This window comes from Eumetopias jubatus, unplaced genomic scaffold (assembly GCF_037043125.1).
Source record: "Eumetopias jubatus isolate StellerSeaLion01/CBP00866 unplaced genomic scaffold, mEumJub1_p1.0 scaffold_7, whole genome shotgun sequence".
NCBI classification, from domain to species: Eukaryota; Metazoa; Chordata; class Mammalia; order Carnivora; family Otariidae; genus Eumetopias; species Eumetopias jubatus.
The window spans coordinates 75,016,807-75,038,889 of NW_028274813.1; the positions used below are offsets into that span (position 1 = coordinate 75,016,807).

At 37.8% G+C, this 22,083-nt stretch overlaps 1 pseudogene; it reads right to left on the reverse strand.

Moving 5' to 3' along the window:
* Positions 1–6,840: 6,840 nt before the first annotated feature.
* LOC114221320 (olfactory receptor 4F6-like) lies at positions 6,841–15,330 on the reverse strand (annotated as a pseudogene).
* Between the last annotated feature and the right edge of the window lie 6,753 nt (positions 15,331–22,083).

Below are 22,083 nucleotides of genomic sequence, written 5' to 3' on the forward strand. Positions count from 1 at the left end.
TGCCCAGAAACCTTACTGTAAGCACTTCAAACTGGTAATACATTGACCTTGTAAAATAGGTTGAAAATTCTAGGCATTCAGTTTATTTCTACATGTTATGGCTGTCTCCAAGTGCAGGAATAGGTTTAATATAATTCAAGAAATCATATTTACTCAACCAGTAGAATACCACAAAATATATCCCTAAAACCCAAACATTAATCGTCCTTCTTTCTGAGGGAATTATCTAATCAGTCTTCCTGTGCCTTTAACTATGTTAAATGAGAACCTAAAATTCATTGCACAAAGCCATCCACCCATCCTGATGGATAGTATCCTAATAAACTTTCTCCTAACTTCATTTGGAAAGTAGTCCTGTGACACTGAATCCTTCCCTCAAACCTATCACCTAACCTCTTGTTAAGAGGCAACTGAATTATTATTTTTTTCTTTAACTTAGCTTCCTACTCAAATACTAATAGGAAGGCGTGGGAGAAAAAAATAGAGACGATGCAGTAACAGTGGAAAATACATAGGGAATAAGAGGGAATGATATTCTGTGTTTCATTTCCATTAACTCAATACACATAAAAAATGATAAAACCCAATGATATTTCCCTTAGTTATCTCAGTCGCAAGGACTAATATTTATTATGCCTCACACTATGATTAACCATTTGTGTGATAGTCCTGAAATGTAAGCTCCTCAAGGGCAAGAGCCATGCCTTTACCTGATTAATTCTTGAAACGGCAGTACCTAATACACTGGCTAATATATAGTAAACAATAAATATATTTTAATGAACATATAAAGGACAATTTTTCCATTCAAAACCCATAACATGTATTGATCAGGCTTACAGAAGTGCAGTCTTTTGTCATTAAAAAAATTCCTAGGTTTCAACTTACAACTAAAATTTACTTTCTTTCTTGCAGAATTACAAATTAAGTGGATTGAAATTCACTTGCAAGAATCAACAATAAGAGTCATAAAATAAATATTTGACACATACACAGAATTCTTGTAATATGGAAACAAAATACAACAAAATGACAATAAAAATAATGCATTTATCCTTGAATGCCTACTCTATGCCCTTATGTTATATTCATTAATTTAAATGTTTTTATTATTTCCAATGTATGACTAAGAAAATGAGACTAGGAAATGTGAATTAAAGTTCCTCAACAGGTGGGGGAGGAGCAAGGTGGGGGAGGAGTAGGAGACCTAAATTTCGACTGGTCCCAGGAATTCACCTAGATAAGGATCAAACCATTCTGAACACCTACCAACTCAACACGAAATCGAAGAAAACGATAGCAGAAACTCTCTGAACAGAAAAGTGATGACATTCTGGAAGGTAGGACATGGGGAGACGTGAATCCCAGGTGATATTGGGGAGGATAGGAGGCAGGAGAAGGGGCCTCCGTCAGCCGCTACTGGCAAGTGATAGAGCAGCAGAGCACAAAATTGGAAATTTTAGAAGTTGGCTCCGCTGAGGGATGTCGCTCCAGCAGCTGAGAGGGGGGGCGGAACCCTTCTGGGACAGTGTGGTCTCGGGACCCTCAGGGTCACAGAAAGACCGGGGATGACTGAGTGCGGCAGAGCTCCCAAGTATGGGAGCAGGGAAGCCGGCTGCAGAGACGGAGCTGAGGCGTGGGCTCGCAACTCGGGGTTGCCATAAACTGTGATCTGCTGCACAGTCGGGCCACTGCTCCTCCAGCAGGGACCCAACAAGCAGCAGATCCGCGAGACTCTCCTTCCTCCCCGGGGAGGAGCGGTGCGGGAGCACACCGCAGGGATCTGCTGGGTTTGGAGACTCCACACGGGGCGGGTGCCAGGGATAGAAACGCTCAGTCACAGGCCGGGTGATCACGGAGTGCGGCGGAGACCAGGAAGACGGAAGTGATTGACTGCTTTTCTCTGGGGGCGCACTGAGGAGCAGAGCCCCGAGTTCTCAGCTCCTCTGGGGAGAGATTGGGAGGCCACCATTTTCACTCTCATCCTCCAAAGCTGTACGGAAAGCTTGCAGGGAACAAAAGCTCCCGAGAGCAAACCCAAGAAGATTACTTAGCCTGGACCGGGCAAGGACAGGGCAATTCCGCCTCCAGCAAAGACATTTGGGAACCACGGCAACAGGCTCCCCGCCAGAAGATCAGCAAGAACAGCCAGCCAAGACCAAGTTTACTGATCAATGAGAACGGCAGAACTCCAGCACTAGGGGAATACTGCACACAGAATTTATGGCTTTTTCCCCATGATTCTTTAGTCTTTCAAAGTTAATTTTTTTAATTTTTTTGAATTTTTCTTTTTCCCTTTTTCAACCAACATCTTATCAATCCCTTTTTTTAAAAGATTTTATTTATTTATTTGAGAGAGAGAATGAGAGACAGAGAGCATGAGGGGGAAGAGGGTCAGAGGGAGAAGCAGACTCCCCGCTGAGCACAGAGCCCGATGCAGGACTCGATCCTGGGACTCCAGGATCATGACCTGAGCCGAAGGCAGTTGCTTAACCAACTGAGCCACCTAGGCGCCCCTATCAATCTCTTTTTTTTTAAATCTTTTTTATTTTTCATTTTTAGAGTCATATTCTATCCCTTCATAGTAGTTAACCTTATTTTTGGTGTATATATATATATATATATATATATATATATATATATATATATATATATAGTTCTCTCTTTAAAATTTTGGGATACGGTTTCTTCTAACAGAACAAAATATACTCTAAATCTCTAGTGTATGGCTTTGTTCTAGTCTCCTGCCTGATCACATTCTCTCCTTTTTTTTTAAATCCTCTTCTTTCTTTTTTCAACCAACTTCTTATCTTATCAATTCCTTTTATAAAATCTTTTATAATTTTCATCTTTACAGTCATATTCCATCCCTTCATCATATTTGCCCTTATTTTTGTACATCTATAAGCTTTTCTTTCTTTAAAATTTTGGGATTCACTTTCTTCTAACAGACCAAAATACACCCAAAATCTAGCGTGTCACACTGATCTATGCACCAGCCTGACCATATTTGATCATATTCTGTTTTTTGTTTGTTTGTTTTTTTATCTTTTTCTTTTTGTTTCTTTTTTCTTTCTTCCCCTTTCTTTTCACCAGGTTTCAGGTCTCTTCTGATTTGTTTAGTGTATATTTTTCTGGGGTCTTTGTTACCCTGTTAGCATTTTGTTCTCTCATTCATCTATTCTCCTATGGACAAAATGACAAGATGGAAAAAATCACCTCAAAAAAAAGAACAAGAGGCAGTACTGACTGCCAGGGACCTAATCAATATGAATATTAGTAAGATGTCAGAACTAGAGTTCAGAATGATGATTTTAAAGATACTAGCTGGGCTTGAAAAAAGCATGGAAGATATTAGAGAAACCCTCTCTGGAGAAATAAAAGAACTAAAATCTAACCAAGTCAAAATCAAAAAGGCTATTAATGAGGTGCAATCAAAAATGGAGGCTCTAACTGCTAGGATAAATGAGGCAGAAGAGAGAATTAGTGATATCGATGACCAAATCATGGAAAATCAAGAAGCTGAGAAAAAGAGATAAACAAGTACTGGATTACGAGGGCAGAATTTGAGACAGAAGTGATACTGTAAGACGAAACAATATTAGAATAATTGGGATCTCAGAAGAAGAAGAAAGAGAGAGGGAGAAGCAGGCCTCCCATGGAGCAGGGAGCCCGATGTGGGGCTCGATCCCAGGACCCTGGGATCATGACCCAAGCCAAAGGCAGACCCTTAATGACTGAGCCACCCAGGCGCCCCACCACTGTATGTTTTAAGCAATTTTTTTTTCTGCCCAGAATACTGAGAATCTTTTTTCTCTGTCTGTCCTTATAAGATAAACCTGAGTGTTAAGTATGATTTTTATGGATTTCCTAATATTGCAAAAGTAGAAGGGCTTAAGAATGAAAAATACAACTTAGATTTCCTTGCAATATAATTTGCCACAACAAAATCCAAGATCTACATGCTCTCATCTCAAACTTTTTAGTCACTTTCTTCCATGCTATCCAAGCTTAGTATTTTCGTATTTACCAGATAGGCAAATTCTCCTTAATTCTCACTGGTTTCTATTAGAATCAGCTTCACAGACATTAATCTAGAAGACTTGCAGTTATGCATACTCTCTAGTCAAACTCAAATGGCCAACAGTCTTAATTTCCATTTAATGAAAATATTGTCTACTCTGGCGGAAGCATTTCTTCCTTAAGCACCAAGACGTCCAACACAGTAGAGCTCAGAGTGATGCAGATGAGAAGCAAAAAAAAAATTTTGAAGATTTTATTTATTTATTTATTTATTTATTTGAAAGAGAGAGAGAGAGAGAGATACAGAGAGGGAGGAAGCGCAAGCAGGGGGGAGCAGCAGGCAGAGGGACAGGAAGAAGCGGGCTCCCTTGCTGAGCAGGGAGCCCAACATGGAGCTTGATCCCAGGACCCCCAGATCGTGACCTGAGCTGAAGGCAGACACTTAACCGACTAAGCCACTCAGATGCCCCAAGAAACAAAAGTTTTTGAGTGAGTTGTTATGTGTAACAGTGAGAGGATCCACTACCATTTCTACACCTTGATTCCCAAATTCCGAGAAGGAAGATCTCATCTTCCAAAAGAGCCATAAAGTCTTCAGTATACCATTCTACCATTCTATTAGAACATTTGTTTGTGAGTGAACAAGTGTTAATATCAGTGTATTCCATGGTAATGAGATCACTGCAGCACTTGTTGAGCTATAAAATAAATTCCTTGATCAAATGTAATGTTATACAGAATACCACCATTGTGATAAAAGCATTTTTTAAATCCATGGATGGTAGTGCAGCCTATGATATTTAGTTAGGAAAAAAACTGCATACCTTATTTCAGTGAGGTCAAAATTCTACTTCTTCCACAATGGAAATGTCTCAACACAATTTTTTTAAAGAATTTATTTATTTGACACACACAGAGCAAGAGAGAGCACAAGCAGGGGGAGCAGCAGAGGGAGACAGAGAAGCAGACTCCCCACTGAGCAAGAAGCCCAACGTGGGACTCGATCCCAGGACCCTGGGATCATGACCTGAGCCAAAGGCAGACACTTAACCAACTGAGCCACCCAGGCACCCTCTCAATACAATTAACTTACCACCAGGACACTGGCTGATCCTCACAGTAAATTGTGCCTCTTAGTTGCTCAACATTAGAGGGGCAGATCACACTAAGAGCCAGATCAAGCTTTGTAAAGAATTCCAAGTTGTTAGCAATGAATGATATCCAACCCCGGTCATTTTGCATAGGAACTCATTTGTCAAGAACTGAGGTGGCTGAAGAAAGAGGTTAATGTGCTCATAATTTGTCATTTGTCTACCTTACTTCTAAAGTTTCCTCTCTAGTAGATACCCTGCAGTATACATTCACATGGGACATCTATATTTTCAAAATCTGTGCCCATTCTGAGAGATGTATCACCAGAACTCTCCCCCAGGAATTCTCTGTTAGTAGGCTTCCAATTCTATTCATTCTAAGCCCTGACCATCTAATCACACCATTAGTAACTCTTCATGAATAAATATATATCCATGCTTCTAGCCAAACAAAGTGGACAACCAAATGTACTGCTTGAAATTCTTCCCGATGGGGGAACTTCTCCTTAGCACACTCCTTCAGGGTCATAATCATAATAGTACCATAACTAACCGGTATCTAACCATATTACTTCACTAAACTGGGGCAGTAAAGCTGTGGACTTTCACTTCTAGTTGCTGCCAATTATATCAAAGAAAACCAACTGAATATTCGGGTCCAAATTTTAATTTTCAGTCCATGGGTTTTTAAGGAACTCCCCATGTAGCCATAGATGTATAATGAGGGAGAGCAGGAAATCAGGCAGTAGTAGTTGTTAAAGGACTTTACTATAATCTAATGCAACTTCTTACACCTCTGGGCCTGTTGCTAAGCCCAGTTTCTTATGTGCCATTTCCACTTGATGATATGTTGTTTTTCCATCTCAATTTTATGGCTTAAAGAATAAGACAGCATTCAGTTTGTGATGGGTAGCTGAAATCACACAATCACTTGAAGCCCAACTTTAGGCATTTAATAACTACTAGAGTTCAGTGGGATGCTAGCCACTGGACCCCTAGAAACTTTACTGAGGTTGTTTATTTCCCACCATCTACTCAGATAGGTCTATGGCATCCAAAATACTTGCTTTTTTTTCCTTTCATTGGGTCCAAACAGAATTACCACATCAATGTAGTGGACTGGTATAATGTTTGGTGGAATATCAAAATGACCAAGATTTCTGCAGAACATATTATGACAAATGAATTTTATTGTATGTGTATTTTTATTTATTATCTATATAATATCTTTATTATAAAGCTATAATACTTTTATTTTTTTAAGTTAATGATTGACTTTAGACTTCATTTTTTAAAAATATTTTATTATTTGACAGAGAGAGAGACAGCCAGAGAGGGAACACAAGCAGGGGGAGGGGGAGAAGGAGAAGCAGGCCTCCTGCCAAGCATGGAGCCCGATGCAGGGCTTGATCCCAGGACCCTAAGATCATGACCCGAGTTGAAGGCAGACACTTCATGACTGAGCCACCCAGGCACCCTATAATACTTTCAAATACTAAATCTGTTAACTATACAAACAAAATGTATACCTTCAAGTTAACAGATACAAATGTATCCCAGGTCCTGGGATCAAGCCCCAAGTCTGGCTCCCTGCTCAGTGGGGAGCCTGCTTCTCCCTCTCTCTGCCTGCTGCTTGACCTGCTTGTGCACTCGCTCTCTCTCTCTCAAATAAATAAATAAAATCTTTAAAAAATTATATTTAAAAAAAGATCCTCTTCCCCAACTCCTATGCAGTGGTACAAAGGTTCTGCTTGGGGGAGAGTAAGGCTTTAAAGACAAAAACCCCTTCAGCCCTATCTGAGGTGACTGACGTCATTTGGACCTTGGTATGGAGAATTCCATAATGAATGGCATTCTCAAAAACTTGGGTATCTTGGTAAAGAGCAATTAAGAAGGTGTTGGAATTTCCATGATACTGGTAGCCATAAACAAAACAGCAGAGAAGCCAGACATTTGACAGAAAGAACCAGCCAAGAAGAACCCTCCTGAGATCATAAACCTGGGGACAGGAAGGCTATTTATGTGCCAGGCTGCACCCACTCAGGAGTAATGAGGCTTGAAACCATCTCCCAAGCCACACAAAGATCTAATAAAAGACGAAGGTTCACAGGCACAGGGATAGTAGCAAAACGTCTGAAAAAAATAAGCTACTCTGATCTAGAGGCAAATCCTAGGAAGCCAGCATTTAAAAAAGAAAAAATTACACATATTTCTGGAAATTTGGAAGGCTCTTTGCATGTTAATTCCAAATATGTTTCCACTTCTTACAAAGCAATGCCCTTAATTTCACAAATTAAATTGTAATTCTGCAAACAACAAAATTAAATTTTGTGGCTGATTTCAGCAAGATTACCCCTGTAACTACAAAAGTAAGATATTTAAAACCTTCCAAAATGTTTTTTCTGGTTCTCACACTATAACTTGAAATGAACTTCCAAAAATCTGAGTTTGTCACACACTGTACTCCTTATGTGTAACTAAATGTTATCATTAGTAACAAAATGGTCAAGTACAATAGCCACTTGCTTCCATTGGCACTTCAGTACATTCAACACAATTATTCATAATGCCACTACCTGCTGGTAATGGGGTTACTAGCATGCCATTTCACATTGGCAAGAATCTCAGGCTGTATCAATTCCCAAGGACAAGATCAAGCCAATTCCCAAACCCCATACTCAAGGATCTGCTTCCTGGGACCATTGTTAGAAATTTATGAATTAGGAGACAAAAGAAGAAATATTTGTTCTTTCAATAAAAATATCATTTAAAGATGTATAAGTAGGTACTAAATAATGAAAAAATAATAAACTTTTTAAAACACTAAGGGATCATTTTAAAAGCAGCCAACGGGGGGAAAAAAGCCGCAGGGCTGGAGGAATAAAAGGGAGAATCTGGCATTATTAAAACTAAAGCTTAGGTAAGGACTCCACAGACTTGAAACTCAGACCTATGAAAAGAGGTTTCTGGCTGGTGCTACTTCTCTAAACCAGTTTCTGTAAAATATCACTTCATTCTCATAAGATGTTACAGATAAAATGCATAACTCATGTAAAACATTTAACAGTGTCTTACACATAGTAAACATACATACTATAAAAGCTACCAAAGGCCATCTACTATTGTTAGCATAAAGTTCAAAATTTGATGTTTTTCAAGACCTAAAGGCCCTGCATAATGCGGTTTCTGTCTGCAGACACATCTCAAAACCACTCTCCTCCTCATCATCTCAGTTTCTCCAGGCCATGAATGGAAAAACAAAACAAAACAATAACCACCACAGATGATACAATCCTAGAAATATATAGCATATTCCCAAAGAACATATATATTTATTATTTGCTCTTTGTTTATTCTAGGCAATGGTTTCTTTAAAACAAAACCCAGAGCACAATCCATGAAAGAAAAAATAGATACACTGGACTTCATCCAAACTAAAAATATTTGTGTGTCAAAGAATACAGTCAAGAAAGTGAAAATAAAATCTACAGATGAGAGAAAGTAGTTGTAAATTATATCTCTGATTAGGGTCTTGTAGTCCATTGAATGGTGGCCCTCAAAAAGATTTGTCTATATACTCTATTACAACTCCTAAAACTGTTAATGTGAACTTATTTGGAAAAAAAAAGGTCTTTGCAAATGTAATAAGGGTTTTGAGATGACATTATTTTGGAGAATGTGGGTTGGCTCTAAATCTAATAACAACTATCCTAACAAGAGACAAAGAGGCAAAGACAAGAATACAGAGAAGATGGAAGTCTAGGATGAAGTTATGCAGTTACAAGCCAAGGAACACCTAGAGCCACCAGATGCTGGAAGTGGCAAGGAAGGATTCTTCTCTAGAGCCTTAGGCAGGAGCACAGCCCTGCCAACGTACTGATTTCAGATTTCTAGCCTCCAAAATTGCAAGAGACTAAATTTCTGTTTTAAACCACCAAGATGGTGGTAATTTGATATGGCAGCCCTAGAAAACTAATACAGGTCTGGGGCGACTGGGTGGCTCAGTCGTTAAGCATCTGCCTTAGGCTCAGGTCATGATCCCAGGGTCTTGGGGTCGAGCCCCGCCTCAGGCTCCCAGGGAGCCTGCTTCTCCCTCTCCCACCCCCCCACCCCGCTTGTGTTCCCTCTCTCGCTGTCTCTCTGTCAAATAAATAAATAAAGTCTTAAAAAAAAAAAAAGAAAACTAATACAGGTCTAAATATAAAGACCTCTTAAAACGCAACAATAAAAACACAATCTAATTTTACAATCAATGAGAGATCTGAAAATACATTTCTCTCGAGAAGATAAACGAATGGCCAACCAGGAAGCACATGAGAAGATGTGACATCAGGGCACCTGAGTGGCTCAGTCAGTTAAGCGTCTGCCTTCGGCTCAGGTCATGATCCCAGGGCCCTAGGATCAAGTCCTGCATCTGCTTCTGCCTCTGCTTCTCTCTCTGCCTCTGCCTCTCTCTCTCATGAATAAATAAAATCTTAAAAAAAAAAAGATGTGACATCATTAGTCACTAGAAGAATGCAAATCAAAAACTGCAAGGCAAACTCACTTCACATCCACTGGATTGGCCATAATAAAAAATAATAAAATAACAAGTATTGGTGACAATATGAAGAAATTGGAATGTGCATACACTGCTGGCAGGAACAGAGAATGGTGCAGCCCCTGTGTAAACAGTCTGACAGTTCCTTAAAATGCTAAGCATAAAGTTACTATATGACACATATAGTTAGTTCCACTCCAGAGAGCTGAAAACTGGTGTTCATCAAAAAACTGTGCATAAATGCTTGTAGAAACACTTTCAAAATAGCCAAAAGGTAGAGACAATCCAAACATTCACCAAGTGATGAATGGATAAACAAAATGTGGCATATTCACACAATGGAATATTACTTAGCCATAAAAGAAATGAAATTCTGATACATACTACAACATAGATGGACCTTCAAAACATTATGCTCAGTGAAAGAAGCCAGACACACACAAAAACTACATAAGATTCCATTTATATAAAATGTCCAGAAAAGTCAAATCCATAGAGACAGAAAGTGGATTCGTGGTTGCCAGGAGATGTGAGGAAAAGGGAAATAGGATTGACTGCTAAAAAGTATGAGGTTTATTTGGGCTAATGAAAATGTTTTAAGAAATAGAAAATAGAAGAGTTACCTTGGCCAGAAGTTATAAAAGGCCAGGAGTAGAAATTCACTCACCACAAATTAGTTCCCTCTATTTACTGGTTTTGTGCTTACATAAAAGAAAAAACAAATTAAGTATGTTTGAAATGTTGAAAGAAGATTTCAATTGGTTTCCAATTGTGGGTAATTTTAAACAATCTCTACAATCAGGCACAAGGTGCTTTTAAGAATTCATTCATTCAGTAAGTTTTCACTGACCACCTACTGAAAATACCCAATATACACCAGATACTATGTCAAGTTCTGGCATAAAACTCCCACCTGCCTTCAGGAATTATACTCCTCAGTGAAGGAACTAGACATTAAATAACCAATCATTGGTGTTTCCAGTTATGTTACATGTAAACTTAAAAAATGTATTCTATTATTGTGCTATAAAATCTGATCTATATTCATAGACCCAAAATATCTAGCTTAGTATGATTATATTATTTGAAGATTTTTTTCCTGCTTCTCCCTCTCCCTCTGCCCCTCCCCCCACTTGTGCTCTCTTGTGTGCGCTCTCAAATAAATAAATAAATAAAATCTTTAAAAAAAATAAAGTTTCTTTTGTATATCTTTCCCTTTCTTCTACTTTGGCCAACATACATTATGACATTCAAAGTGAGTTTCTTATAGCTTATACTTGTTTATTTTATCCATTCTGGCAATCTCTGCCTTTTAATTGGTATATTAATTAAGATCATTTATATTTAATGATATGCTTGGGCTGAAGTCTGATTTTTATTTTCAATTGTTGTATTTCCCACTTGACCTGTCTCAGATTGAACACTGATAGGCACTGATAAGCAATAAATCTGTCCTTTGTTTATTGTCTTGCTTTTGTTTTGTTTTGTGCTACTATTAACATGGTCTCCCTAATACTGTCTCCTTTGCTTGCTATTTTTAATTTTTTGAATTTATTTTTATATTGTTTTGGTATAAAATTTTATAACTTATTTTATTGTCTTTCTGTATTGTGCTTAGTTACCTCACACACACACACAAATGGGCTTCCATTTTTGGGTTGCCAGTTCCATTATATTTTCTGACTCCTACCTATTGCTGATGAGGAAAATCAACAAAGTATTCCACAATTTTTGTTTCTCTATCTCCACCATTAAAAATGTTTAATTTATCAGAGAATTAATCCTTCCATGCTATTTTTTCATGTGTAGTCTCATTTTTAGGTCTTAAATCTATAATACAATGTATTAAATTCTAAGCAACAGTATAGTCAAAGGGTCTTCAAACAGCTCTTAATTGCATGGAGAATCCTCTAGATATCTCAGGAAGTGCTTGTACATACAACATTCTATAAAACCTTGATTGCTTAAAATCATTTTCTTTAACCCTGATATATTTGAAAGATATACTAGCTATCCATTAATTTTTTCAATTTAAATTCAATTAGCCAACATATAGTACATCATTAGTTTCAGATGTAGAGTTCAATAATTCATTAGTTGTATATAACACCCACTGCTCATTACATCACATGCTCTCCTTAATGTGCATCACCCAGTTATCCTATCCCCCCACCCACCTCCCCTCCAGCAACCCTGTTTGTTTCCTAGAGGGAAGAGTCTCTCATGGTTTTTCTCCCTCTCTGATGATATATATTAATTTTTATATCACATTTTATTTCCTTGAGTCTTTTGGAAACGTAGCTCCATTGTCACCTTCTTTGTATACTACTATCAAGAAGTCAGTTGCCAACCTGATTTGTTCTCCTAAAGATACTATATTTTAAATATGTAATAATTTTCCTAGGCTATGCCTTGGAATTAAGCATCTTATACCAATTTTCCCAAGTTCACTGCTATTTCATTATGTAGATTCTAGTCTTTTATTTGACAAATTAATAAAAGCTTGAAATGTTAATTCTGTTACATTGTCTCACTTTCAAATTATATAAATATTGAGTATCACTTGCCTGGTTCTATACAACTTTCTGAAAAAATTTTATCTCCATCTTAAATTAGGTTTCATTTTCTTGGTTCTTTTAATCCTTATATCCTGTATCTTTCATTGTATTTTGGCCATTCTGATCTTCTTTAGGTATCTAGGAGCTGGTTCCTTATTTATTTATCTATTGATGTCCTGCAAAACTATCTTTAGAGCAAACTAACAATTCTAACCAGTGTCCCTTATACCCTGTTTCTTCATAGTAAGACAAACCTTACCCACAAACTTTAATAGCTGCAGCTTGGGTGATTTCAAAATGCTTCATACTGCAACATATAATAATATGATTCTGGAGTTACACTGAGTGAAGTATTTTATTCCCTAAACAACCCAGGAGCATAAGGGAACATCTGTATGATTCCAAAATTTTAAGCAAGTAACAATTTGCCTGGCTCCATTCTAAAAAGTCTCTTGTGTTTTTTTTTTGTTTTTTCCTGTTTTTTGGAAAAGGAATTTGTGGGTTATTTTTTTTCATGATTATAAGTGTACTTTTTAATCCCCATCCCCTATTTCACCCATCTCTCATCCCCCTCCCCTCTGGTAACCATCAGTTTGTTCTCTATAGTTAAGAGTCTATTTCTTGGTTTGTCTCTTTTTTTTTCCTTTTGCTCATTTGTTTTGTTTCTTAAATTCCATATATAAGTGAGATCATACGGTATTTGTGTTTCTCTGACTTATTTCACTTAGCATTATACTCTCTAGCTCTGTCCACATTGTTGCAACTAGGATGGCCAAATAATATTCCCTTGTAATATATACCACATCTTCTTTACCCATTCATCTATCAAATGACACCTGGACTGCTTCGATAGTTTGGCTAATGTAAATTATAATTGTGTCTTGTTCAAATTTTTTCTGAGTTTCAGTTGGCTCTTACTCTTTATTTCTAAATTTTTAGTCATTTTCAGTCAAAGATTTTGAATTTCTATTTCATATATTATTGTGCTGCAGATTTAATGACATTTCATTTATGATGCAATATTATCATATATTTTTCTCTGCTTCATGGCTGGAATCAATATCAGCTTGTATCTGGGTTCCAAAAGAAACAGATTTTAACAGAAAATTAAACGGACATTACAGGTTGCCTCATAAATAACTCTCGTGAAATTTTCAAAATGGGGAATTGTGCCTAAAAAGACTTAAGATGTTTAGCCTCAGAAGGAATATTTATCCTTAAAGCTAGAAGATATATCATCATGTTTAATTTTCAACCATGAAAAGAGGAGACATTATGGAAGATATTTCATTCTGCACAATCGTAGATTATAAAAAGAAATACAATATGAAATACACAGGGAAGCAAATTCCATCTCACTGTAAGAAAAAAAAATTCAACAAGTAAGTAAGTAAAGTTTTTCAAAAGGCATTGTTTTGATTTGTGGGGTGATGAACAGTCAGGTCCACAAGTCTAAAAGCAGAGGCTTTATGCTTGAGCTTGGAGTAGTGTTCAGTAATGCACTGTATCCATGGTTGAAGAATACTGCATAGGAGTTCCTTCTTTTTAATTTAACATTTTGTAATGCCATCATAGTTCTACTCTCTTTAATGAATATAATTTCTTAATTCATATCTTTTTACTGTCACTACACATTTAAAGGAAATAGTTAAAAGCAAAGTTGAGAGGAAAAAGATATTAACTTTGCCCACTTAGAAACCAGATATAACTTTAACTATTTCTTCATCCACTGGATTATTTTCTGCATATGTGAATGAGACAATATTTAATCTATGACAAAAATTATATTCATGTAACAGCATATCTATTAAATAATAAAGGAAAAAAGTTGACAGCACCTTGAATTAACAAGCCTGACTTGCCAAAAATAACATAAGAACCAATCATTCTCTTTACATGAGAATATTTTTCAACTCGGTGACAGAGAAAAGTATCAGCTACACCAGTAGCTCTGCAAATGTGCCTTGAAATTCATAAAACTTTACAAGATTCCATAGACTAGTCAATATATAAGCCACGTAAAAAGTGTACTTTCAGAATATTAAAATCTTAAAAATACAAACTAGCCTTAAATATATATATATGTTTATATATATATATATCCCATTAACATGGAATAAACTATTCAAGAACTTTGAGCTGCTGACAGAACCCTTTAGTACTTGTGCATACCACTTGTTTTCTCCTGAGTTATTTTGAAGATCATCCTCAAACTCGATCTTTTCATTGCCATCTTTGTGTCCTTGTCCCTCAATGTATAGATAATAGGATTCAGAATGGGTGCAATTTTAAAATCCAAAATGGCAAGAAACTTATCCACTGACACAGTGGGAAATGGCCACAGACAAACAAAGATGCATGGTCCAAAGAACAAAATCAGCATAGTGATGTGAGCTGAAAGAGTAGAAAAGGCCTTAGACAAGGCACCTGAGGAATGTTTCCATATAGTGACCAGGATGAAGGTATAGGAGATAAGCAATAAGAAGAAGGTGCCCATGGAAATGAACCCACTGATGGCAATAACCATGAATTCCATTCTGTAGGTGTCTGTGCAGGCAAGTTTAATAAACCAAAGAAGTTCACAGTAAAAGGTATCTATCTCACTGAGACCACAAAAAGGCAAATGGACAACAAAAGCTAACTGGGCCACTGAATGAATGAAGCCAATAGCCCAAGAACCAGACAGAAGCAAAATGCACATCTGCGGGCTCATGATAGTCAGGTAGTGGAAGGGCTTACATATGGCCACATATCAGTCCAAGGCCATGGAGATGAGCAGCACCATCTCAGATCCACCCAGGACATGAAGAACAAATATCCGGATGACACATCCCTGAAAGGATATGGTTTTGTGCCCAGAGAACAAGTCATGAATCATCATAGGAACTGTTAAAGTAGAAAAACATAAATCAATAAATGAGAGACTGACTAAAAGGAAGTACATGGGGGAATGTAAATGAGGGTCAAAGCTCACTGTAAACACAACAAGAAGGTTTTCCAGAATGATTGTTACATAAAACACAGGAGAGAAAGCAAGGAGGAAATGCTGCATTGCTCTATACATAGAAAGTCCCAGGAATACAAATTAAGACTTTTCAGAGTAATTTGCATCATACATTGACTTTCTCTAATGATACCTAAAACACCAAAACCAAAATAATAAACAAAGAATTGATCAAAAATTATTATTTACAAACACTTTTAAGCTTAGAAGCCGCCCGAGGAACATTTCTATACAATGACCAGGACAGAGATACAGGAGATAAGCATTTTAACATTTAAATTTCTATTAAATCTGATTTTAGGAAGCAATAATCAGTAAGAGACAAACGGTGTTTTTTTCTCTTTAAATTTTTTATTATTATGTTAATCACCATACATTACATTAGTTTTTGATGTAGTATTCCATGATTCATAGTTTGTGCATAATACCAGTACTCCACACAGAACATGCCCTCTTTAACACCCATCACCAGGCTAACCCATCCAACCACCCCCCTCCACTCTAGAACCCTCAGTTTGTTTTTCAGAGTCCATCATATTTCATGGTTTGTCTCACCCTCCGATTTCCCCCGCTTCATTCTTCCCCTCCTGCAATTTTCTTTTTTTTTTTTTAACATATATTGCATTATTTGTTTCAGAAGTACAGATCTGTGATTCAACAGTCTTGCACGATTCACAGCACTCACCATAGCACATACCCTCCCCAATGTCTATCACCCAACCACCCCATCCCTCCCACCCCCACCACTCCAGCAACCCTGTTTGTTTCCTGAGATTAAGAACTACTCATATCAGTGAGGTCATATGATACATGTCTTTCTCTGATTGACTTATTTCCCTCAGCATAACACCCTCCAGTTCCATCCACGTTGTTGCAAATGGCAAGATCTCATTCCTTTTGATGGCTGCATAATATTCCATTGTGTATATGTACCACAACTTCTTTATCCCTTCATCTGATGATGGACATCTTGGCTCTTTCCACAGTTTGGCTATTGTGGACATTGCTGCTATAAACATTGGGGTGCACATAACCCTTCGGATCCCTACGTTTGTATCTTTGTGGTAAATACCCAGTAGTGCAATTGCTGGATCATATGGTTGCTCCCTTTTCAAATTTTGAGGAACCTCCATAATGTTTTCCAGAGTGGTTGCACCACCTTGCATTCCCACCAACAGTGTAGGAGGGATCCCCTTTCTCCACATCCCCGCCAACATCTGTCGTTTCCTGACTAGTTAATTTTAGCCATTCTGACTGGTGTGAGGTGGTATCTCAATGAGGTTTTGATTTGGATTTCCCTGATGCCGAGCAACATGGAGCACTTTTTCATGTGTCTGTTCGCCATCTGGAATTGTCTTCTTTGGAAAAATGTCTGTTCAAGTCTTCTGCCCATTTCTTTTTTTTTTATTGTTATGTTAATCACCATACATTACATCATTAGTTTTTGATATAGTGTTCCATGATTCATTGTTGGTGCACAACACCCAGTGCTCCATGCAGAATGTGCCCTCTTTAATAACCATCACCAGGCTAACCCATCCCCCCCCACTCCCCTCTAGAACCCTCAGTTTGTTTTTCAGAGTCCATTGTCTGTCATGATTCATCTCCCCTTCAAACTTACTCCCCTTCATTCTTCCACTCCTGCTATCTTCTTCTTTTTTTTTTCTTAACCTATATTGCACTACTTGTTTCAGAAGTACAGATCTGTGATTCAACAGTCTTGCACAATTCACAGCGCTCACCATAGCACATACCCTCCCCAATGTCTACCACCCAGCCACCCCATCCCTCCCAGCTCCCACCACTCCAGCAACCATCAGTTTGTTTCCTGAGATTAAGAATTCCTCATGTCAGTGAGGTCATATGATACATGTCTTTCTCTGATGGACTTATTTCACTCAGTATAACACCCTCCAGTTCCATCCACATTGTTGCAAATGGCAAGATCTCATTCTTTTTATGGCAGCATATTATTCCATTCGGTATATATACCACATCTTTATCCATCTCTCGATAGACATCTTGGCACTTTCCACAGTTTGGCTATTGTGGACATTGCTACTATTAACATCGGGGTGCATGTACCCCTTCAGATCCCTACATTTGTATCTTTGTGGTAAATACCCAGTAGTGCAATTGCTGGATTGTAGGGTAGCTCTATTTTCAACTGTTTGAGGAACCTCCATACTGTTCTCCAGAGTGGAAAGTGCACCAGCTTGCATTCCCACCAACAGCGTAGGAGGGTTCCCCTTTCTCCGCATCCCTGCCAACATCTGTGGTTTCCTGACTTGTTAATTTTAGCCATTCTGACTGGTGTGAGGTGGTATCTCATTGAGGTTTTGATTTGGATTTCTCTGATGCCACGTGATGTGGAGCACGTTTTCATGTGTCTTTTGGCCATTTGGATGTCTTCTTTGGAAAAATGTCTGTTCATGTCTTCTGCCTATTTCTTGATTGGATTATTTGTTCTTTGGATGTTGAGTTTGATAAGTTCTTTATAGATTTTGGATACTAGCCCTTTATCTGATATGTCATTTGCAACTACGTTCTCCGATTCTGTCGGTTGTCTTTTGGTTTTGTGGACTGTTCCTTTTGCTGTGCAAAAGCTTTTTATCTTGATGAAATCCCAATATTCATTTTTGCCCTTGCTTCCCTTGCCTTTGGCGATGTTTTTAGGAAGACATTGCTGTGGCTGAGGTTGAAGAGGTTGCTGCCTGTGTTCTCCTTCAGGATTTTGATGGACTCATGTCTCACATCTAGGTCTTTCAACCATTTGGAGTCTATTTTTGTGTGTGGTGTAAGGAAATGGTCCAGTTTCATTCTTCTGCATGTGGCTGTCCAATTGTCCCAACACCATTTGTTGAAGAGAGTTTTTTCCATTGGACATTGTTTCTTGCTTTGTCAAAGATAAGTTGACCATAAAGTTGAGGGTCCATTTCTGGGCTCTCTATTCTGTTCCATTGATCTATGTGTCTGTTTTTGTGCCAGTACCATACTGTCTTGATGATGACAGCTTTGTAATAGAGCTGGAAGTCCGGAACTGAGATGCCGCCAGCTTTGCTTTGCTTTTTCAACATTCCTCTGGCTATTTGGGGTCTTTTCTGGTTCCATACAAATTTTAGGATTATTTGTTCCATTTCTTTGAAAAAAGTGGATGGTATTTTGATGGGGATTGCATTGAATGTGTAGGTTGCTCTAGGTAGCATGGACTTCTTCACAATGCTTGTTCTTCCAATCCATGAGCATGGAACGTTTTTCCATTTCTTTGTGTCTTCCTCAATCACTTTCATGGGTATTTTATAGTTTTCTGAGTACAGATCCTTTGTCCCTTTGGTTAGATTTATTCCTAGGTATCTTATGGTTTGGGGTGCAATTGTAAATGGGATCGACTCCTTAATTTCCCTTTCTTCTGTCTTGTTGTTGATGTATAGGAATGCAACTGATTTCTGTGCATTGTTTTTATATCCTGCCACTTTACTGAATTCCTGTATGAGTTCTAGCAGTTTTGGGGTGGAGTCTTTTGGGTTTCCCACAGAAAGTGTCAGATCATCTGCAAAGAGTGAGAGTTGGACTTCCTCCTTGCCGATTTGGATGCCTTTGGTTTCTTTTTATTGTCTGATTGCTGTGGCTAGGACTTCTAATACTGTGTTGAATAGCAGTGGTGATAGTGGACATCCCTGCTGCGTTCCTGACCTTAGGAGGAAAGCTCTCAGTTTTTCCCCATTGAGAATGATATTCACTGTGGGTTTTTCATAGAGGGCTTTTATGATATTGAGGTATGTACATTCTATCCCTATATTCTAAAAGAGTTTTGATCAAAAAAGGAAGCTGTACTTTGTCAAATGCTTTCTCTGCACCTATTGAGAGGATCATGTGATTTTTGTTCTTTCTTTTGTTAATATATAGTATCACATTGATTGATTTGCAGATGTTGAACCAACCTTGCAGCCCAGGGATAAATGCCACTTGGTCGTGGTGAATAATCCTTTTCATATACTGTTGGATCCTATTGGCTAGTATTCTGGTGAGAATTTTTGCATCCATGTTCATCAAGGATATTGGTCTGTATATCTCCTTTTTGATGGGGTCTTTGTCTGGTTTGGGAATCAAGGTAATGGTGGCCTCATAAAATGAGTTTGGAAGTTCTCCTTCCGTTTCTATTTTTTGGAACAGTTTCAAGAGAATAGGTATTAATTCTTCTTGAAATGTTTGGTAGAATTCCCCTGGGAAGCCATCTGACCCTGGGCTTTTGTTTATTGGGAGATTTTTGAAGACTGCTTCAATTTCTTTAGTGGTTATTGGACTGTTCAGGTTTTCTATTTCTTCCTGGTTCTGTTTTGGTAGTTGATACATCTCTAGGAATGCATCCATTTCTTCCAGGTTATCTAATTTGCTGGCATAGAGTTGCTCATAATATGTTCTTATAATTGCTTGTATTTCTTTGGTATGGTTGTGATCTCTCCTCTTTCATTCATGATTTTGTTGATTTGGGACAGTTCTCTTTTCTTTTTGATAAGTCTGGCCAGGGGTTTATCAATCTTGTTAATTCCTTCAAAGAACGAGCTCCTAGTTTCATTGATCTGTTGGTTTCTATTTCATTGATTTCTGCTCTGATCTTTATTATTTCTCTTCTCCTGCTGGGTTTAGGCTTTATTTGCTGTTTTTTCTCTAGCTCCTTTAGGTGTAGGGTTAGGTTGTGTATTTGAGACCTTTCTTGTTTCTTAAGAAAGGCTTCTATTGCTATATACATTCCTCTCAGGACGGCCTTTGCTGTATCCCAAAGATTTTGAACAGTTGTGTTTTTTCATTTTCATTGGTTTCCATGAATTTTTTAAATTCTTCTTTAATTTCCTGTTGACCCATTCATTCTTTAGTAGGATGCTCTTTAGCCTCCATGTATTTGAGTTCTTTCTGACTTTCCTCTTGTGATTGAGTTCCAGTTTCAAAGCATTGTGGTCTGAAAATATGCAGGGAATACTCCCAATCTTTTGGTTCCAGTTGAGACCTGATTTGTGACCTAGGATGTGATCTATTCTGGAGCATGTTCCATGCGCACTAGAGAAGAATGTGTATTTGGTTGCTTTGGGATGGAATGTTCTGAATATGTCTGTGAAGTCCATTTGGTCCAATGTGTCATTTAAAGTCCTTATTTCCTTCTTGATCTTTTGCTTAGATAATCTGTCCATTTCAGTCAGGGGGGTGGTAAAGTCCCCCACTATTATTGTATTGTTGTCAATGTGTTTCTTTGCTTTTGTTATTAATTGCCTTATATAATTGGCTGCTCCCATGTTAGGGGCATAGATATTTACAATTCTTAGATCTTCTTTTGGATAGACCATTTAAGTAGGATACAATGTCCTTCCTCATCTTTTATTACAGTCTTTGTTTTAAAATCTAATTTGTCTGATATAAGGATTGCCACCCCAGCTTTCTTTTGGTGTCCATTAGCATGGTAAATGGTTTTCCACCCCTTCACTTTCAATGTGGGGGTGTCTTTGGGTCTAAAATGAGTCTCTTGCAGACAGCATATCGATGGGTCTTGTTTTTTAATCCAAACTGATAGCCTGTGTCTTTTGATTGGGGCATTTAGTCCACTTACATTCAAGGTAACTATTGAAAGATATGAATTTAGTGCCATCCTATTGCCTGTAAAGTGACTGTTAACTGTATATTGTCTGTATTCTTTTCTGGTCTATACTGCTTTTAGGCTCTCTCTTTGCTTAGAGGACCCCTTTCAATATTTCTTGCAGGGCTGGTTTCGTGTTTACAAATTCCTTTAGTTTTTGTTTGTACTGGAAGATTTTTATTGCTCTTTCTCTTTTCAATGACAGCCTAGCTGGATATAGTATTCTTAGGTGCATATTTTTTCGTTTAGTGCTCTGAAGATATCATGCCAGTCCTTTCTGGACTGCCAGGTCTCTGTGGATAGGTCTCTTGCCAACCTAATGTTTCTACCATTATAGATTACATATCTCTTCTCCCGAGCTGCTTTCAGGGTTTTCTCTGTCTCTGAGATGCGTAAGTTTTACTATTAGATGTCGGGGTGTTCATCTATTTTATTGTTTTTGAGAGGGGTTCTCTGTGCCTCCTGGATTTTGATGCCTGTTTCCTTCCTCACATTAGGGAAGTTCTCTGCTATAATTTGCTCCAATATACCTTCTGGCCTTCTCTCTCTTTCTTCTTCTTCTGGGATCCCAGTTATTCTAATGTTGTTTCATCTGATCGTATTGCTTACGTCTCGAATTCTGTCCTGGTGCTCCAGTAGTAGTTTATCTCTCTTTTTCTCAGCTTCTTTATTTTCCATCATTGGTCTTCTATATCACTGGTTCTGACTTCTGCCTCATTTATCCTAGCAGTTAGTGCCTCCATTTTTGATTGCACTTCATTAATAGCCTTTTTGATTTCGATTTGGTTAGATTTTAACCAGGGAGGGTTTCTCTAATAACTTCCATGCTTTTTTCAAGCCCAGCTAGTATCTTTAAAATCATGATTCTGAACTCTAGGTCTGACATTGTACTAATGTCCGTATTGAGTAGGTCCCTGGCAGTCCATACTACCTCTTCTTCCTTTTGTTGAGGTGATTTTTTTCGTCTTGTCATTTGTCCAGAGGAGAATAGATGAATGAGAGAACAAAATGCTAACAGGTTAAAAACATCCCCAGAAAATATACTCTAATCAAATCAGAAAAGACCTGAAACCAGGGGAAAAGAAAGGGAAAGAAAGAAAAAAGAAAGAGAAAAGAAAAAGAAAAATATAAAAACAAACAAAAACAGAACAAACAAACAAACAAAAAACAGAATATGATCAAATATGATCAGGCTGGTGCATAGATCTGTGCCACACACTAGATTTTGGGTGTATTTTGGT